Source organism: Anabrus simplex, chromosome 1 (assembly GCF_040414725.1).
Source record: "Anabrus simplex isolate iqAnaSimp1 chromosome 1, ASM4041472v1, whole genome shotgun sequence".
Taxonomy (NCBI): Eukaryota; Metazoa; Arthropoda; class Insecta; order Orthoptera; family Tettigoniidae; genus Anabrus; species Anabrus simplex.
This window is the reverse complement of record NC_090265.1, coordinates 313,954,661-313,970,402: the sequence shown is the minus strand read 5'-3', so window position 1 is coordinate 313,970,402 and position 15,742 is coordinate 313,954,661. Positions and strand designations below refer to the sequence as shown.

The 15,742-nt window shown below is 39.9% G+C and overlaps 1 protein-coding gene across 4 annotated transcripts in view; it reads left to right on the top strand.

Moving 5' to 3' along the window:
* The window catches only part of LOC137498548 (oocyte zinc finger protein XlCOF6.1-like), a 66,469-nt gene that overhangs the window by 6,180 nt on the left and 44,547 nt on the right, over positions 1 to 15,742 (top strand). For 2 of the 4 annotated variants that reach the window (XM_068226245.1, XM_068226240.1), the window contains exon 1: positions 314 to 776. The exons of 1 other annotated variant lie outside the window; for it this stretch is intronic. The gene's annotated coding sequence lies outside the window, so the exon portion shown is untranslated. Of the gene's footprint in view, positions 1 to 313; positions 777 to 893; positions 982 to 15,742 lie in introns of those variants that run through there. One more of the 4 variants, XM_068226244.1, reaches the window with a different exon arrangement.

Sequence of the window (15,742 nt, the reverse complement as noted above, 5' to 3'; positions counted from 1 at the left end):
CTCCGTCAGTGCTCTCTAACCCTCAAACTCTGAAATGGAGAGGTCTGATCCAACTGACGAGCTCGCTGCACCACTGGGGCAAAATGCTAGTAATTTCACGATTGAAAAGGCCTAAAGAGTTTGAACGCCAAGTGAAAGATTATTTGTGAAGAGTTCATTGAATTTTATTTTACCCTTCAAACGACTGGAACGAAAGACAAATGTGTTTTACAAACAACTACCGGTACCAAATTCTTGTAAGGTAGCATATTGATAATAGCATACAGGTTCATCCAACATGTATTGCTCAAAATGTCTTTGGAAATCAGTTCTATAACTGGCGGCAACTCCTCATGAATCATCTTGTGCATCCGTTGCATTTGTATATTTATGAGAAGTAAACAAAATTCTGAATACTCGAAAGAGTGCTCATTTAAAAAAAAAAAAGGTTTCTACAATAAATCAATATTCAGTAAGTAGGCGACTGTACGGGTTCCGAATTGTCGTGATTATGCAGTACCAGTACCTTATTTATATCGCAGAATATCTTCAGACCACTGATTGATTCAAACTGCCGTACACCTGTGGTACAAGACGTTTGGCAGCGGACAGAAGTATTCTTTCAAGTGTTCACTTGGTGGTAGTGCGTAGGCAGACTATGTTTGTATTATGAAGTAATCAGTGCGATAAAATAAACCAACGATTATGAAGTAGTCAGTGCGATAAAATAAACCAACATTTAGCGCACTATTAAATATTCTCAGGGTTAAGAAAGGATATTTACTGTAAGTTAATGGGTAAGTATATTCTGCCATATCCTCTAGATAGTTCCGTTGTTTTCTGTGAAGTACGTTTCTGTTTATATTATTTTGACTTATCACTTCTCACCTCTTACTATACTTCCTTTGAATAACGGGCGCTTAGACTTATTGCCTGCCGTTCGCCAATGGATATACGACATTTACATGGGAATTGTAATCGATTTGAGTATACTTGCCTTAGGTAAGCAGAAGTATTACTGTAGGGTATAATTAAGTTGGTTGTATGAAGCATTATTACGGTCTTTTCCATTTGCCTGTTGTTCTCTTTCGTATATACCAATGTGTAAATATTTTAAACCTTTTTGAGGTGTGGGCGCATTTGAGTCAAATACGAATGGAATGTGTATCTTTGTCGAAGTGTACGATTATTGGTTTGAAGCTAGGATGGAAAGAGATAGGTAGCACCGCCGTCGCGATCCTCTTATACTGCCTGGTCTATGCCACTAGTTTTAACCGTTGCTTACGCTATAATACAAGGCCTTGAAATGCACTCGTGGAAACGGGTTGCTTCCTAGTTCACCATTCAGCCGCTAGGATCGCGGGCTTGCCCCCTTGTATTCGCATGGCCGTATGTGTCAATAAGTAAAGTATATCCTAAATAAAAAGAACTGAATGTTTTTGCGAGTATTGACAGTACTTTATTTATAGAGCGGTGCTGCATTGGCTTGGATATGTCATTGAGGTTTCAAAATTTTCCTTCTGAGGAGCTTCTGATCAAGTTTCAAAACTTTCTCTCTTCTACTTGAGTGGCTCAAAGCAATGTTGTCTAACAGAGGTCTCAGAAATTTTCATAGTGGAAAAAGAGATGGTTTGTCGCCTTTACACTTTCCACACTTAATTTCACTGTTGAACATGTCTTTCGAAAAAATAAACGTACACCTTTTAGTAACTCTCTTCGGGACAAGTACTGCGTAGCGGAAGTGACAAATTCCGTCGTTCACTGCAGAAGTGCCACAGACGATTTACGATATCTGAGGGCTCCTCGATCTTGAAAACGAATAAGACACAATGTTGGACTTTGAGTAGCTGGAGAACAGATATGTTCTAAACAGCCTTTACAGTCTGTTTTTTCTTTTGCCACACGAACCATAATGTCATTGTATTCCGCTTGGCGTCTTAGGTAGCTGAAGAAAAGCTCGACGTCATAGCTCGTTAGGTTCCTCATCAATGCATAATGCAAACGTATACTTATGAGGTACCGTATTTTACGCAGGCCACAGTGGACTGGGTAGTCAAGATCTATGCCTGACACATTTCTCTCATGATTCTTTTTTACTTTCTCTGAATGCATTTTAAGTTTCTTAATATATGACAGGAAATCATTAATTAATCAAATGAGGAGTTCATCTTCAGTACCTACTAAAAGTTGCTTTTTTTTTTTGCTAGTGACTTTACATTACACCGAGACAGATAGGTATTATGGCGACGATGGGATAGGAAAGGCCTAGGAGTTGGAAGGAAGCGGCCGTGGCCTTAATTAAGGTACAGCCCCAGCATTTGCCTGGTGTCAAAATGGGAAACCGCAGAAAACCATCTTCAGGGCTGCCGACAGTGGGATTCGAACCTACTACCTCCCGGATGCAAGCTCACAGCCGCGCGCCCCTAACCGTACGACCAACTCGCCCGGTTAAAAGATGCTCTTTTGTTCTCGTTCCTGAATATGTCCCATGTGAGATGTTGCAGACATGCGCATTGAATAATTTAATAAAATGCTCCATAAAACAAATGGCTTATTTTAAACTGTATTTTATGCTCTCGGGACAAAACCACCTCCATACTTTACAAACCAGAGATTGTTTCAGGGGAAAATACAATATTTTTAGCTCTTGCTACATTTATTTTCGTGAAATTTGTTGGGCAAATTATTTTCCTCGTTGGTTTCCTAATTTATGATTTCTGAGTTTGAAGACGCCTCTCAAATGATTGCCGGTCACGGTAGCATAGTTTAAAAAAAGTCCAGTGACAAATTTTGGGATCGCCCAATTCTTATGACGTAACTCGGATCAAAACTTAGGAACATTCACTGGAAACTTGTGAAACGAAATTCCACTACCTTTAATTGCTCGTGAATAAACCATGACTGGAACTGCGAATGCTTAACATCAGACAAATACATAATACATTCACAACCAACTCAGTTAATGAACACGTTTAAAGGCGCGAGCCTGGTAAACAGGGGGGCAAGATAGCGATCCTAGCGGCCTGGCATTGAACTTCAGTGTAACCACTTCCATAGCGTTTTACGGGCTCTATTTCCAGGCCTTGTATTATAACGTAGGCAACGGTTTTAACACAGGAAGGCGCGAATACCAATATTTCTTCACGTCGCTGTAAGAGTGCAGTAGTAGACGCACAATCTTAGCTGTGTGTGGGTGAAGCACTGTGTTATTGGTGCATGAATGTGTGTGGAAAGCTGAGTTATTTCTTACAATGAGTAAACGTGTCTGCTCACTTCCGTTTGTACAAGGGATATTTTGTATAGAACTGTGAAATGAATTAATCATGTTATGCGTATAGATATTTCAAAAATGATTTTAAGGTGTACTTGTTTCTTTCTGTTTGTGCAAGGTATATTTTTTGGTAGAACTGAAACTTTCGATTTTTCCCCCCGAAATAAACTAATGAGCACCATTTTGCCAATCTCGGCAAGGTGGTTCGCAGCCAGAAAAGATACGACTCTATGAAATACCGCCTAGAAGGGAATTAAGAGAAAGGCGGCTGTCGGCTTTATCCAGGCAAGGACCTAATAAAGGAAGTAATTGGATGTCCTCAGATTACTCTCGCATCTGTGCCTTTACACCTTACTTCAGAAGGTGATGGAGCCTCCGTGACCCAGGCGGCAATGGGCTGGCCTCTCACCGCTGGGTTCCGTGGTTCAAATCCCGGTCACTCCATGTGAGACTTGTGCTGGGCAAAGCGGGAACGGAACTGGTTTTTCTCCGGGTACTCCGGTTTTCCTGTCATATTTCAATCCAGCAACACTCTTGAATATCATTTCAGTTCATCTGTCATTCATTAATCATTGCCCCAGAGGAGTGCGACAGGCTTCGGCAGCAGGCACAATTCCTATCCTCGGCAAGGTTTCATTCCATTCCCGACCCGGTCGAATGATTAGAAACAGGCCGCGGGTTTTTTTCCAGAAGGTGATTAAAGCCGTGGAGTATAGTGGATTCCTTGTGATAAGAATTGTGACGGACAATCACAAAACAAACGTTTTCATGTTTAGACATTTTGGACAACCTCAAATATCCAGACGATAATATCTCAATAAAACTAGAAACAGGAAATCAAATCCTAATTTGCGGGTACTTGGTTCGTGTTGTTGAAGAGAGGATGGAGTGTGACAAGTGCGTCAGCAACATCTCACTGCCTAGAGCTTCAACACTGTTAAATGGAACTGATTTGATTATGCATCAGGACAGATGAGGATTTCGATACCCGAAACCTTGTTATGTTGCTCTGGTGAAGTATCTGCAGGAGTTTGTTTAAGCTACTGTGCCCTATTGTCGAAGTCCTTCAAACGTACGAGCATAATATGAGGACCTGCGACATCTTCCCTTTCAGAATGTGTTTTGTTACAGTGTGAGGTCAAAAAACATCAGCAAACTGTTTGTGTTATTATCCTAACCAAGTTCGTAACACCTCTATTAACTGATATTGCGTTGGCAAGAACACAAAAAGTACGGTACCACTTCAAGGCTTCGTCGGGAAAATCTTTAAATTGTGCATGAAGAGGCCAACTGCGACTTCATACAGGTAATATTGCCGATATTTAATATTACTGATGTAATTTACAAGCTTCAGTGAACATATGACCATAACGCATAGTGTTTTGTAGGCTGTCGTCATTAGAATATGTTTGGAACATTATGAGTTAATGCCTGCCATCTAGCGGAGAAATTTTGTCGCAGTCTAGTCTCAAAAAACCTCGCATAGCAGGCAGTATAGGAGGATCGAGACGGTGGTGAAGGATAGGAATGGCAGGAGGGGGAGTATTCATTCTGTTAAAAGAAGAATTTGTAAGCTACAAAAAAGTTAAAGATGACAAACATGAAATTCTAGGTGTAAGACTAATCTCTAAATATAATAGGCAACTTGATGTCTTTGGAGTGTACAGACCGGAAAGGGTAGCGCTGACGCTGATTCAGAATCTGTAATAATAAAAGGAAGTGTTTGTCTGTCTGTGTGTCTGTGCGCGATGCCCAGCAAAATTTACAGCACGCAGAGATCTGAAATTTTGAACATGGTAGATGGAAGGGGGCCCGAATGCACCTCGAAGCCGGAATTTTCATTTTCGCTTTCATTGGTGAGTTATGAACGAAAAGCCATCGGAAAACGTGTATTGGGATATGACAATCCAAAGTGCTGTCACCAAGATTAAATGCATAGAGTCGCTGTCGCTAGGCAACCTACATATGATAGGTAGAGAACACAATATTCAAGGAGCCATTTTACGTCCAGGGCGTAGGAAGCAGTTTTTGGTCTTATACGGTGTGAGGGCATATGGCGCTGTTGATGATGATTCGTCCGTCGGATCAGGACGTAAAGTCTTGAGCTATTCGAGAGGAGTGGGCTATGTGCTGGCGCCGGGTTTCATTCTTACTATCATATATCATGTCATTCATCCCTTTGAACAAGCAACTTTTACAAGAATTACCCGATGTTGTACAAAGTTACAAGTCTATCGACTTCACGGCAGAGCTTTTGAAAGACTTGGAGTCACCTGGAGTACCCTCGAACATTTTAGAGCGGACGATTGTGGTTCCAATTATCCTTCTTAAGAATAAGAATCCTGCACTCTGCAATGAACACGACTCAAACTGTAGACTAATATTACTGAAGCCATTCTCATGATTGGGCATGCCGCGAGCGAAGTAATATTCATTCCTCGGTTTCGAATAATTTCTTCGGATATATAGTTTAAGTTTAGATGTCTGCAGAGTTCAGAATAAAATTTCTCTACGGGACGCAGATACCTAAAGATGTGTTTTAACAACGACATGGAAAATAGGTAAAAAAAAAAAGAAAAAAAAAGCTTATTCTCTGAATCTACCGTAGACAGGATCTGAAGTTCTGCGTTCTCCATATGGTCTTCGAGAAAAAGTAAAACGTGAAAATGATGCATAAATAACGGTATGTTAAATATACAAAGATCTCACAAACGTAACAACGTTGGGGTCGTATCAGAGTAAGAGATGGGTATCTATACCCTGTGTTCGGGGACCTATGAAAATGAAAATTTGGCTAGGTCTTGCAAGCCAAATACTGTCGGGCTCGGAAGAATATAAGGGTTGACTAAGTAAGGTACGATATAAACATGAATGTGGTGAAGCTGGTAGAAGTACATGGAAGAAGTGTCAGACATGGCTAGTGGTCCCATGGTCTGTAGTCTCTAAGTTTACCCCTTTTAGACCCTCTTACGACAGGCAGGGGGTACCGTACACATATCCTACGTTCCAGCCAACGGGCACAGGTTGCTGCACAGGTACTGTCAGAAAATAACATATATAGCAGCTATATGTAACGAAAAGCATAACACCTAAAAAACTACATCAAGAAGAAAATTCACAAATTACAGTACAATTTAAGAGGCTGTGGTATCTTCGTCTATATGTGTGTGAATATCTCATTGAACTGTTCTATGTGTTACTACGGAACCACAACAATGAGCCAGATGGAGACAGACAAAATGGCGGGTAACCCGTCTCTCATAAACTGGACTGGGAATGAAATGAAGCGTGTGTTCCTGTAGTGCATGATTTTAATGTTAGTGTATAATGGCGAATTATCCTTCATAATTCTGCTCACAACCAAACAAATGCCAGCCAGATTCACTTCGCTCATTTCATTACAGGATTACTAACTCATTGAACAGACAATGCGGCTAAATATCACGATAAGAATGCCAAGGCAATGAAGTGGTAGCCTCCATAATGGTTATAGGCAACAATTAGTTCGCTGAGTTTCAAGCAGGGCGCTGTATCAAGTACATTTAGCAGTCTATATCTCTCATTCCATTGTGTTTTCATCACAATCCAACGCGCCGTGACCACGATTAAAAGTACACATTCGTAGTCGCTAGGCAACCTATTTCCTGTTATCGACATGCATTACATCTTCGTCGTATCTCCGTATACGTCAAGATCTGTTTTCATTAGTTATTTATAGTACCTACTTTTCATAGTTTTAACTACATCTTTATTGAATATATACCCGATATTCATTTCACTCCTTTCTTATCGTTTTGTTCCAACGCGGCTGCAAATTAACACTTCGAATTGCGTGTAAGGTTATTGACTTATATTTTCGCACATGACAAAGATGCCGCAGCCTCCTCGGAAAAAGAAATGTGTACGAAATCGACAACGAGAACACAGAGAAACACAACAAAGAAGAAGAGAAGTGGAATCTACCCCTGAAAGAGAAGCAAGACAAATAGAAGACAGAAGAAGACATGAAAGAAGAAGAGAAGCGAAATCCACTGCTGAAAGAGAAGCAAGACAACAGCAGAGCAGAGAAAGAGAACAAAGAAGAAGAAAATCGGAATCCACCCCTGAAAGAGAAGCAAGACAAATAGAAGACATGAAAGAAGAAGAGAAGCGGAATTCACCCCTGAAAGAGAAGCAAGACAAATAGAAGACAGAAGAAGACATGCAAGAAGAAGAGAAGCTGAAACAATACCAGAAAAAGAATCCAGACTACAGCAAGCTAGAATTGCATCAACTACTTTAAGAAAGCGCATCTGGAGAAATTTAGAGAATGCAGCTTTCGATTACCACCGGTCAGCGGATTATGCCTCCAATCCTTTGTGTCACATCGGATCAATGTCTATAACATGCCAACACTGTGAAGCAAGGAAGTGTAAAGGTAAAACCACAGGTATGTGCTGCAGTGGAGGAAAGTACTTTTCTAACTGGCGATTCCATCGAAGCTAAACATTTCCTGCAAAATATCAGACGCTACAACTCATGCTTCCAGATGACCTCTTTCGGTGCCACCAGAGAAATTAGAGAATCAGGATTCATGCCGACTTTCAAGGTTCAGGGCCAAGTATATCCTCGCGTCGGAAGTCTACGGAGCCTACCGAATAAACACCCTAAATTTCTGCAAGCATATTTTATAGGGGACAGTATGCTACAAGCGGAGCAGCGTTGCAGGAATGTACCACAAACGAGAAAAGATATAGTAATTCAGTTGCAAGACATGCTGAACCGTGAAAACTCCTAAGTCTGTAGCTTCAAACGGGCTATGGAAAAGATGAGTCCTGAATTCAATCTGGTTATCTTAGCGGACAAAACCCCACAAGGTGAACATGAAAGGCGATTCAATGCACCGACGACAACGGAAGTGGCTCTAATAATGGCCGGGGAACATCATGGAGCAAGAGACATAGTTTTAGAACAAAGAAGTGGTACGATCAAACGAATTCCCGATACGCACCGATCGTATGATGCGCTGCAGTATCCACTGATTTTCTGGCAGGGTGAAGATGGATACCATTTTCAACTGCGACAAAGAAACCCAACTACAGGAATGCATATGAACAAGAAGATTTTTGCTATGGAGTTCTATGCTTACAGAATTATGATGCGCTGTTCAAGTTTCAATATTTTCCTGCGAAGTAGAGGCCTCTTTCAACAGTTTATCGTAGACATGTGTGCTAAGATTGAATCTGAAAGGCTCAGTTATATTCGACATAACCAGAGGACATTGAGAGTGGATCAGTATGCGCAGTAGGAAAGGGGGCCTGCCATACAAAGGAGAGACCCCAGTCTAATTCTGGCTGGCAGCAGACAAGAGGGGTTGCCATTGTAATGAAAATTTCCGAAATGCATAATAACTGCCAGTAGGCAAGGAGGTCTGCCATTACAATCAAAACTCCCCAAATCAACTGTGAATAGCAGTATGCAAGGGTCTGCCGTTATAGTGAAAACCCCCCACACGAGTGTCAATGCCAGCATTGACACGAGTGTCAATGCCAGTAGGCATGGGGAACTGCTGTTATATTGAAAACTCCCCAGCTGGATTGTGACTGGCAATAGGCAAGGAGGCGTGTCATAATGAAAATACTCGAATTCGATTCTGGCTGGCAGCAGACAAGTGGGTCTGACACTACAATAAAAAATTCTCAACTACATAGTGATTGACAGGAGGAAAGGGGCCTTAACTTCAAGTGAAAACTCCCCTACTCTACTGTGACTGGCAGTAGGCAAGGGGTCTGCCATTACAATGAAAACTTCCCAGCTGGACTGTCATATAATGAAAACACCCCAGCCTCGCAGCAGGGAAGGGAGCTGCCAATATAATAAAATTTTCCCAACCACATAGTGATTGGTAATAGGAAAGGGGTTATTCAATTATAATCAAGAAACTCCCCAAATCAACTGTGACTTGCAGTATGATGATGATGATGCTTGTTGTTTAAAGGGGCCTAACATCGAAGGTCATCGGCCCACTTGCAGTATGCAAGGGGTCTCCAGGACGAAGAAATTAGACAGAAGAACATGGATATGATTAGTGAGAAGTTTCAAACAGTAGACAGTAAGCAGGTTCAGGATGTAGAAAGTGAATGGGTGGCATACAGGGATGCTGTAGTAGAAACAGCAAGGGAATGCCTTGGAACAACTGTGCGTAAAGATGGGAAAAGGCGAACATCTTGGTGGAATGATGAAGTGAGAGCAGCTTGTAAACGTAAAAACAAGGCTTATCAGAAATGGCTCCAAACAAGGGCCGAGGCAGACAGGGATTTGTACGTAAATGAAAGAAACAGAGGGAAACAAATAGTTGTTGAATCCAAAAAGAAATCATGGGAAGATTTTGGTAACAACCTGGAAAGGCTAGATCTAGCAGCAGGGAAACCTTTCTGGACAGTAATAATCTTAGGAAGGGAGGGAAAAAGGAAATGAACAGTGTTTTGAGTAATTCAGGCGAACTCATAATAGATCCCAGGGAATCACTGGAGAGGTGGATGGAATATTTTGAACATCTCAATGTAAAAATGAAATCATCCTGGTGGTGTTGCAAACAGCCACGGTCATGGGGAGGAGGAAAATGATGTTGGTGAAATTAAGCTAGAGGAAGTGGAAAGGATGGTAAATAAACTCCATTGTCATAAAGCAGCAGGAATAGATGAAATTAGACCTGAAATGGTGAAGTATAGTGGGAAGGCAGGGATGAACTGGCTTCACAGAGTAGTAAAATTAGCATGGAGTGTTGGTAAAGTACCTTCAGATTGGACAAAATCAGTAATTGCACCTATCTATAAGCAAGGGAACAGGAAGGATTGCAACAACTATCGAGGTATCTCATTGATTAGTATACCAGGCAAAGTATTCACTGGCATCTTGGAAGGGAGGGTGCGATCAGTCGTTGAGAGGAAGTTGGATGAAACCCACTGTGGTTTCAGACCGCAGAGAGGCTGTCAGGATCAGATTTTCTGTTTGCGCCAGGTAATTGAAAAGTGCTACGAGAGGAATAGGCAGTTGTGTTTATGTTTCGTAGATCTAGAGAAAGCATATGGCAGGGTACCGAGGGAAAAGATGTTCGCCATACTGGGGGCTATGGAATTAAAGGTAGATTATTACAATCAATCAAAGGTATTTATGTTGGTAATTGGGCTTCAGTGAGGATTGATGGTAGAACGAGTTCTTGGTTCAGGGTACTTACAGGGGTTAGACAAGGCTGTAATCTTTCACATTTGCTGTTCATAGTTTACATGGATCATCAGCTGAAAGGTATAAAATGGCAGGGAGGGATTCAGTTAGGTGGAAATGTAATAAGTAGTCTGGCCTATGCTGCGACTTGGTCTTAGTGGCAGATTGTGCCGAAAGCCTGGAGTCTAATATCTTGGAATTTGAAAATAGGTGCAATGAATATGGTATGAAAATTAGCCTCTCGAAGACTAAATTGATGTCAGTAGGTAAGAAATTCAACAGAATTGAATGTCAGATTGGTGATACAAAGCTAGAACAGGTTGATAATTTCAAGTATTTAGGTTGTGTGTTCTCCCAGGATGGTAATATAGTAAGTGAGATTGAATCAAGGTGTCGTAAAGCTAATGCAGTGAGCTCGCAGTTGCGATCAACAATATTCTGTAAGAAGGAAGTCAGCTCCCAGACGAAACTATCTTTACATCGGTCTGTTTTCAGACCAACTTTGCTTTATGGGAGCGAAAGCTGGGTGGACTCAGGATATCTATTTCATAAGTTAGAAGTAACAGACATGAAAGTAGCAAGAATGATTGCTGGTACAAACAGGTGGGAACAATGGCAGGATGGTACTCGGAATGAGGAGATAAAGGCTCATTTAGGAATGAACTCGATGGATGAAGCTGTACGCATAAACCGGCTTCAGTGGTGGGGCCATATGAGGCGAATGGAGGAGGATATGTTACCTAGGAGAATAATGGACTCTGCTATGGAGGGTAAGAGAAGTAGAGGGAGACCAAGATGACGATGGTTAGACTCGGTTTCTAACGATTTAAAGATAAGACGAATAGAACTAAATGGGGCCACAACACTAGTTGCAAATCGAGGATTGTGGTGACGTTTAGTAAATTCACAAAAGGTTGCAGACTGAACGCTGAAAGGCACAACAGTCTATACTGATTATGTATGTATGTATGTATGTTTAGTTGGGAGTTATCAACGAAAAACCGGTGGAAAATGTGTGTTGGAATATGACAATCCAAACAGATATCATCATGAAAATATGTATAGGTTCACTGTTACTGGGCAACATATACATTATCTGGCTAATACAAGTCAAGAAACCATAAGTTCATGGTATAGGAAGCCATTTCACTCCCTGACATTAGGAGCCATATTCAGTCCGTGATACCAGGAAGTGTTCGTCTGTGTGTGTATGTGTGACACCTAGCCACGTCTATGGCATGTTGAGACCTGAAATTTTTAAACAAAGATGGGCACTGCATTTCGTCGATTACGTAGTCCGTTTCAAAAAGCAATTCTTGCTCCAGGAAATGCTGTCAATATCACCAACAAGCAAAATTTGTAAGAAATTCCCAGTGTTCCATAAACTTACAAATCTGTCGACACCACACCTAATACAGAACAGGCTGTGAACCACACGACAGAGCTTTCCAACAACTTGGTGTCACCTGGAGTACCATGGAAAATCTTGGAGCGGAAGGTTGTGAATATGAATCCTTCTCGCTGCAATGGAACATGACTCTCAATCAAGAAACTAATACCCAATATTATTAAGAGCACAATCATCACTCATTCCTGGTGGAATTTATATCATCCCTTCAGATATACCGTTACAATTTAGGCGTCTCCAGTTCCACATTCATTTCAATTTCGCTATGTGCATAAACAAGGCATAAGGAAAATCTTTTATAGTTGTAGAACTCGATCTTCCGAAATAGAACTTCTCTCGTGGTCAAAACCGGTACGCGATTTAGTCCAGAGTTGGAAAGGAAAACACACCATACATCTCAGCTCCATATGGGAGGAGACTCAGAATACTATATCCGTTAGAACTGTACGAAAAGAAGGTTGTTTTTGTGTAATATGGTCTTTTATATTATTTTAATATGATTTGTACCATCCATTAACCCAATATCTGGAGCGTTGAAAGTAAAAACATAATTAAAAAGAAAATATTACACATGCAATTTATGTAAAAACATTGCATGTTAAATAAGTTTCGTTTTGCTTTTTAAATAACAGTTTTAAAGTATTTAACCAATGAATTAAAAATGCGGGCCAAGCCGCAGGTACATGCTAATTATTTAATAAGATAATCACCTATGTGGGGAACTATATGGAAAGGAACGTGATTGTAGCGGGTGATCTCAATTTACCAAATGTCAATTGGCAAGGTAATGCGAACGACAGGAAGCAAGACCAACAAATGGCAAATAAGTTAATATGGGAAGGTCAGCTGATTCAGAAAGCGATAGAACCAACTAGAGGGAAGAATATTCTGGATGTGGTGCTAGTTAAACCAGATGAGCTCTATAGAGAAACTGAAGTAATAGATGGCATTATTGATAACGAAGCTGTTTTTTCTGTAGTTAAAGTTAAATATGATAGAAAGGAATGTATTAAAATTAGGACTATTTGGCAGTACCATACGGCTGATAAAATAGGCATGAGGGAGTTTAAAAAAAGTAACTATAATTGGTAATGTAAACAGACTCTGAGATGGGTTTAAAGCAATTGTTGAGGAATGTGAAAACTGGTTTTGTATGTATATAGGTGGTAAGGAATGGTAAAGATCCACTATATTATAACAGAGAAGTAAAGAGACTAAGAAAGAGGTGCATGTTGAAAATAGACTTGGAAATGGCTGTGGAAGTAAGGAGAAATTGAAGGAATATACTAGGGAATTGAATCTAGCAAAGAAGACTGCTAAGGATAACATGATGGCAAGCATAATGGGTGGTCATAGAAATTTTAGTGAAAAATGAAAAAGTATTTATAGGTACTTTAAGGCAGAAACAGGTTCAAAGAAGGACATTCCAGGAATCATTCATGAAAAGGGGGGGGAGGGGTGTGTATACAAATTTTCTTCAAGAGTCAGAAACATTCGGTCAGCAGCAGTATGCAAAGGTTGTTGGTTAAAAGGATCATGTGCAGAAAGAGGAGGTGACTAATACCTAAGAAGTATTAAATTTACCTTGAAAACTAGAAAAGTGGCTGGAATTGATAAGATTTCTGGGGATATAATAAAGGGATATAGTATCATATGTGAAGTACTTATTTGATTATGGTTTCCTTGAAGGAGCTATACCAAATGAATGGAGAGTTGCCATAGTAGCCTCTCTGTATAAAGGAAAGGGTGATAGATATAAAGCTGAATATTACAGGCCAGTCAGTTTGACATGCATTGCATGTGAGCTTTGGGAAAGCATTCTTGCTGATTATATTAGACATGTTTGGAAAATTAATAACTGGTTTGAGAGAAGGCAGTTTGGGTTTAGGAAAGGTTATTCCATTAAAGCTCAAGTTGTAGGATTCCAGCATAATATAGCAGATATCCTGGATTCAGGAGGTCAAATGGACTGTATCACGATTAACCTATCTAAAGCATTTGATAGGGTAGATCGTGGGGGACTACTGGCAAAAATGAGTGTAGTTGGACTAGAAAAAAGAGTGACCGAATGGGTGGCTATATTTCTAGAAAATAGAACTCAGAGAATTAGAGTAGGCAAAGGTTTATCTGTCCCTGTAATAGTTAAGAGGGGAATTCCTCAAGGCAGTTTTATTGGACCTTTATGTTTTTTTATATGTGTATCAGTGATACATGTTAAGAAGTGGAATCAGAGATAAGGCTTTTTGCAGATGATGTCATTCTCTACAGAGTAATAAATAAGTTACAAGATTGTGAGCAACTGAAAAATGACCTCGATAATATTGTGAGATGGACAGTAGGCAATGGTATAATGATAAACGGTGTTAAAAATCAGGTTGTGAGTTTCACAAATAGGAAAAGTCTCTCAGTTTTAATTACTGCGTTGATGGGGGGAAAATTCCTTTTGGGGATCATTGTATCATTGTCAGTACCTACGTGTTAATATAAGGCGAGATCTTCATTGGGGTAGCCTAATCACATACATATGATTGTATATAAAGGGTACATATCTCTGCACATGATTTTGAGGGTATTTAGGAGTTGTAGTAAGGATGTAAAGTAGAGGGCATATAAGTCTCTTGTAAGACCTCAACTAGAGTATGGTTCCAGTATATGGAGCCCTCACCAGGATTACTTGATTCAAGAACTGGGAAAAATCCAAAGAATAGCAGCTTGATTTGTTCTGGGTGATTTCTGACAAAAGAGTAGCATTGCAAAAGTGGTTCAAAGTTTGGGCAGGGAAGACTTGGGTGAAAGGAGATGAGCTGCTCGACTAAGTGGTATGTTAATAACAATTATAATAGGAAATTATTTATTGTTCATCTCTTCAATACTATCCACCTTTAGGTGGTTATATTTTCCTACAATTATACCTCTTTACGGGACATGTTTCGCTCACGTAATCTTAAAATGATGACCTTGAACATTAGTGAACATACTAAAAATCTATTGTCAGTGTTAAAACTACACCATGGTCTGTAAAACTAATTTTCATTACATCTAAAAAACAACGCTAAACACTTCTTACGGTAAAAACCTGAAAACTTGAGTGATTGTAATTATCACATTGTCAATACAAAGCCTTGTGTCTGAAACTAATGATAGATCTTCATCCTATAGATAGTAGTAAGCGTTCAGTTTCATTTCTGCAAAATTGGAGTTTACCTTGGAGCTGTTTGAGATTATATAAAGCTTGAAATATAAATTTAAAGGAAGCGGGATCATAAGCGGATGTAGCATATACAATGTATAACATGGTAGGCCTGATTTCTAATATGATTGTGCTACTGTACTTATAAATAATCTGGCCAGTTCATAAAATTTAGCTTAAAAATCTCTGTGATATTCTGCGTTAAAAGTCAACGTCATTATGAAGAGGCTCTTCTTCGTCACCGATTAATGCAATCATCTTCAAAGTCATCTATTTAAATGCTGGAATAAATATAAAATCTCCGGTCTTGGACTTCTCCAACTCGTCCTTCGAATAATGTTTTTTCATTTCATTATCATTGTCGTACATGTATTTCAAATGGAACCTCTTATTCCATGCAAAAAAAGTACAAGAGAAAGGAGAAAAATGAATACAGTTATGCCCAGCACCGTTCAGAATAGCGAAATAATGGCAATGCTACACACTTCTGACTTTAACATTAACGCCACGTTAGTTAACGAGCTTGTTATAGTGTTCTGTGAAATGCGATTTCCATAACGCATGTTAAAATCTTAACAAGGTGTTAAGTAACACTCCTTTTTCAGATTTTTAAGTGGTTGATGAAACTGGCCCTTAGCCACATGAAATCTGTTACATGTTTCAACCCTATTAGGTCATCTTCAGCCAATTA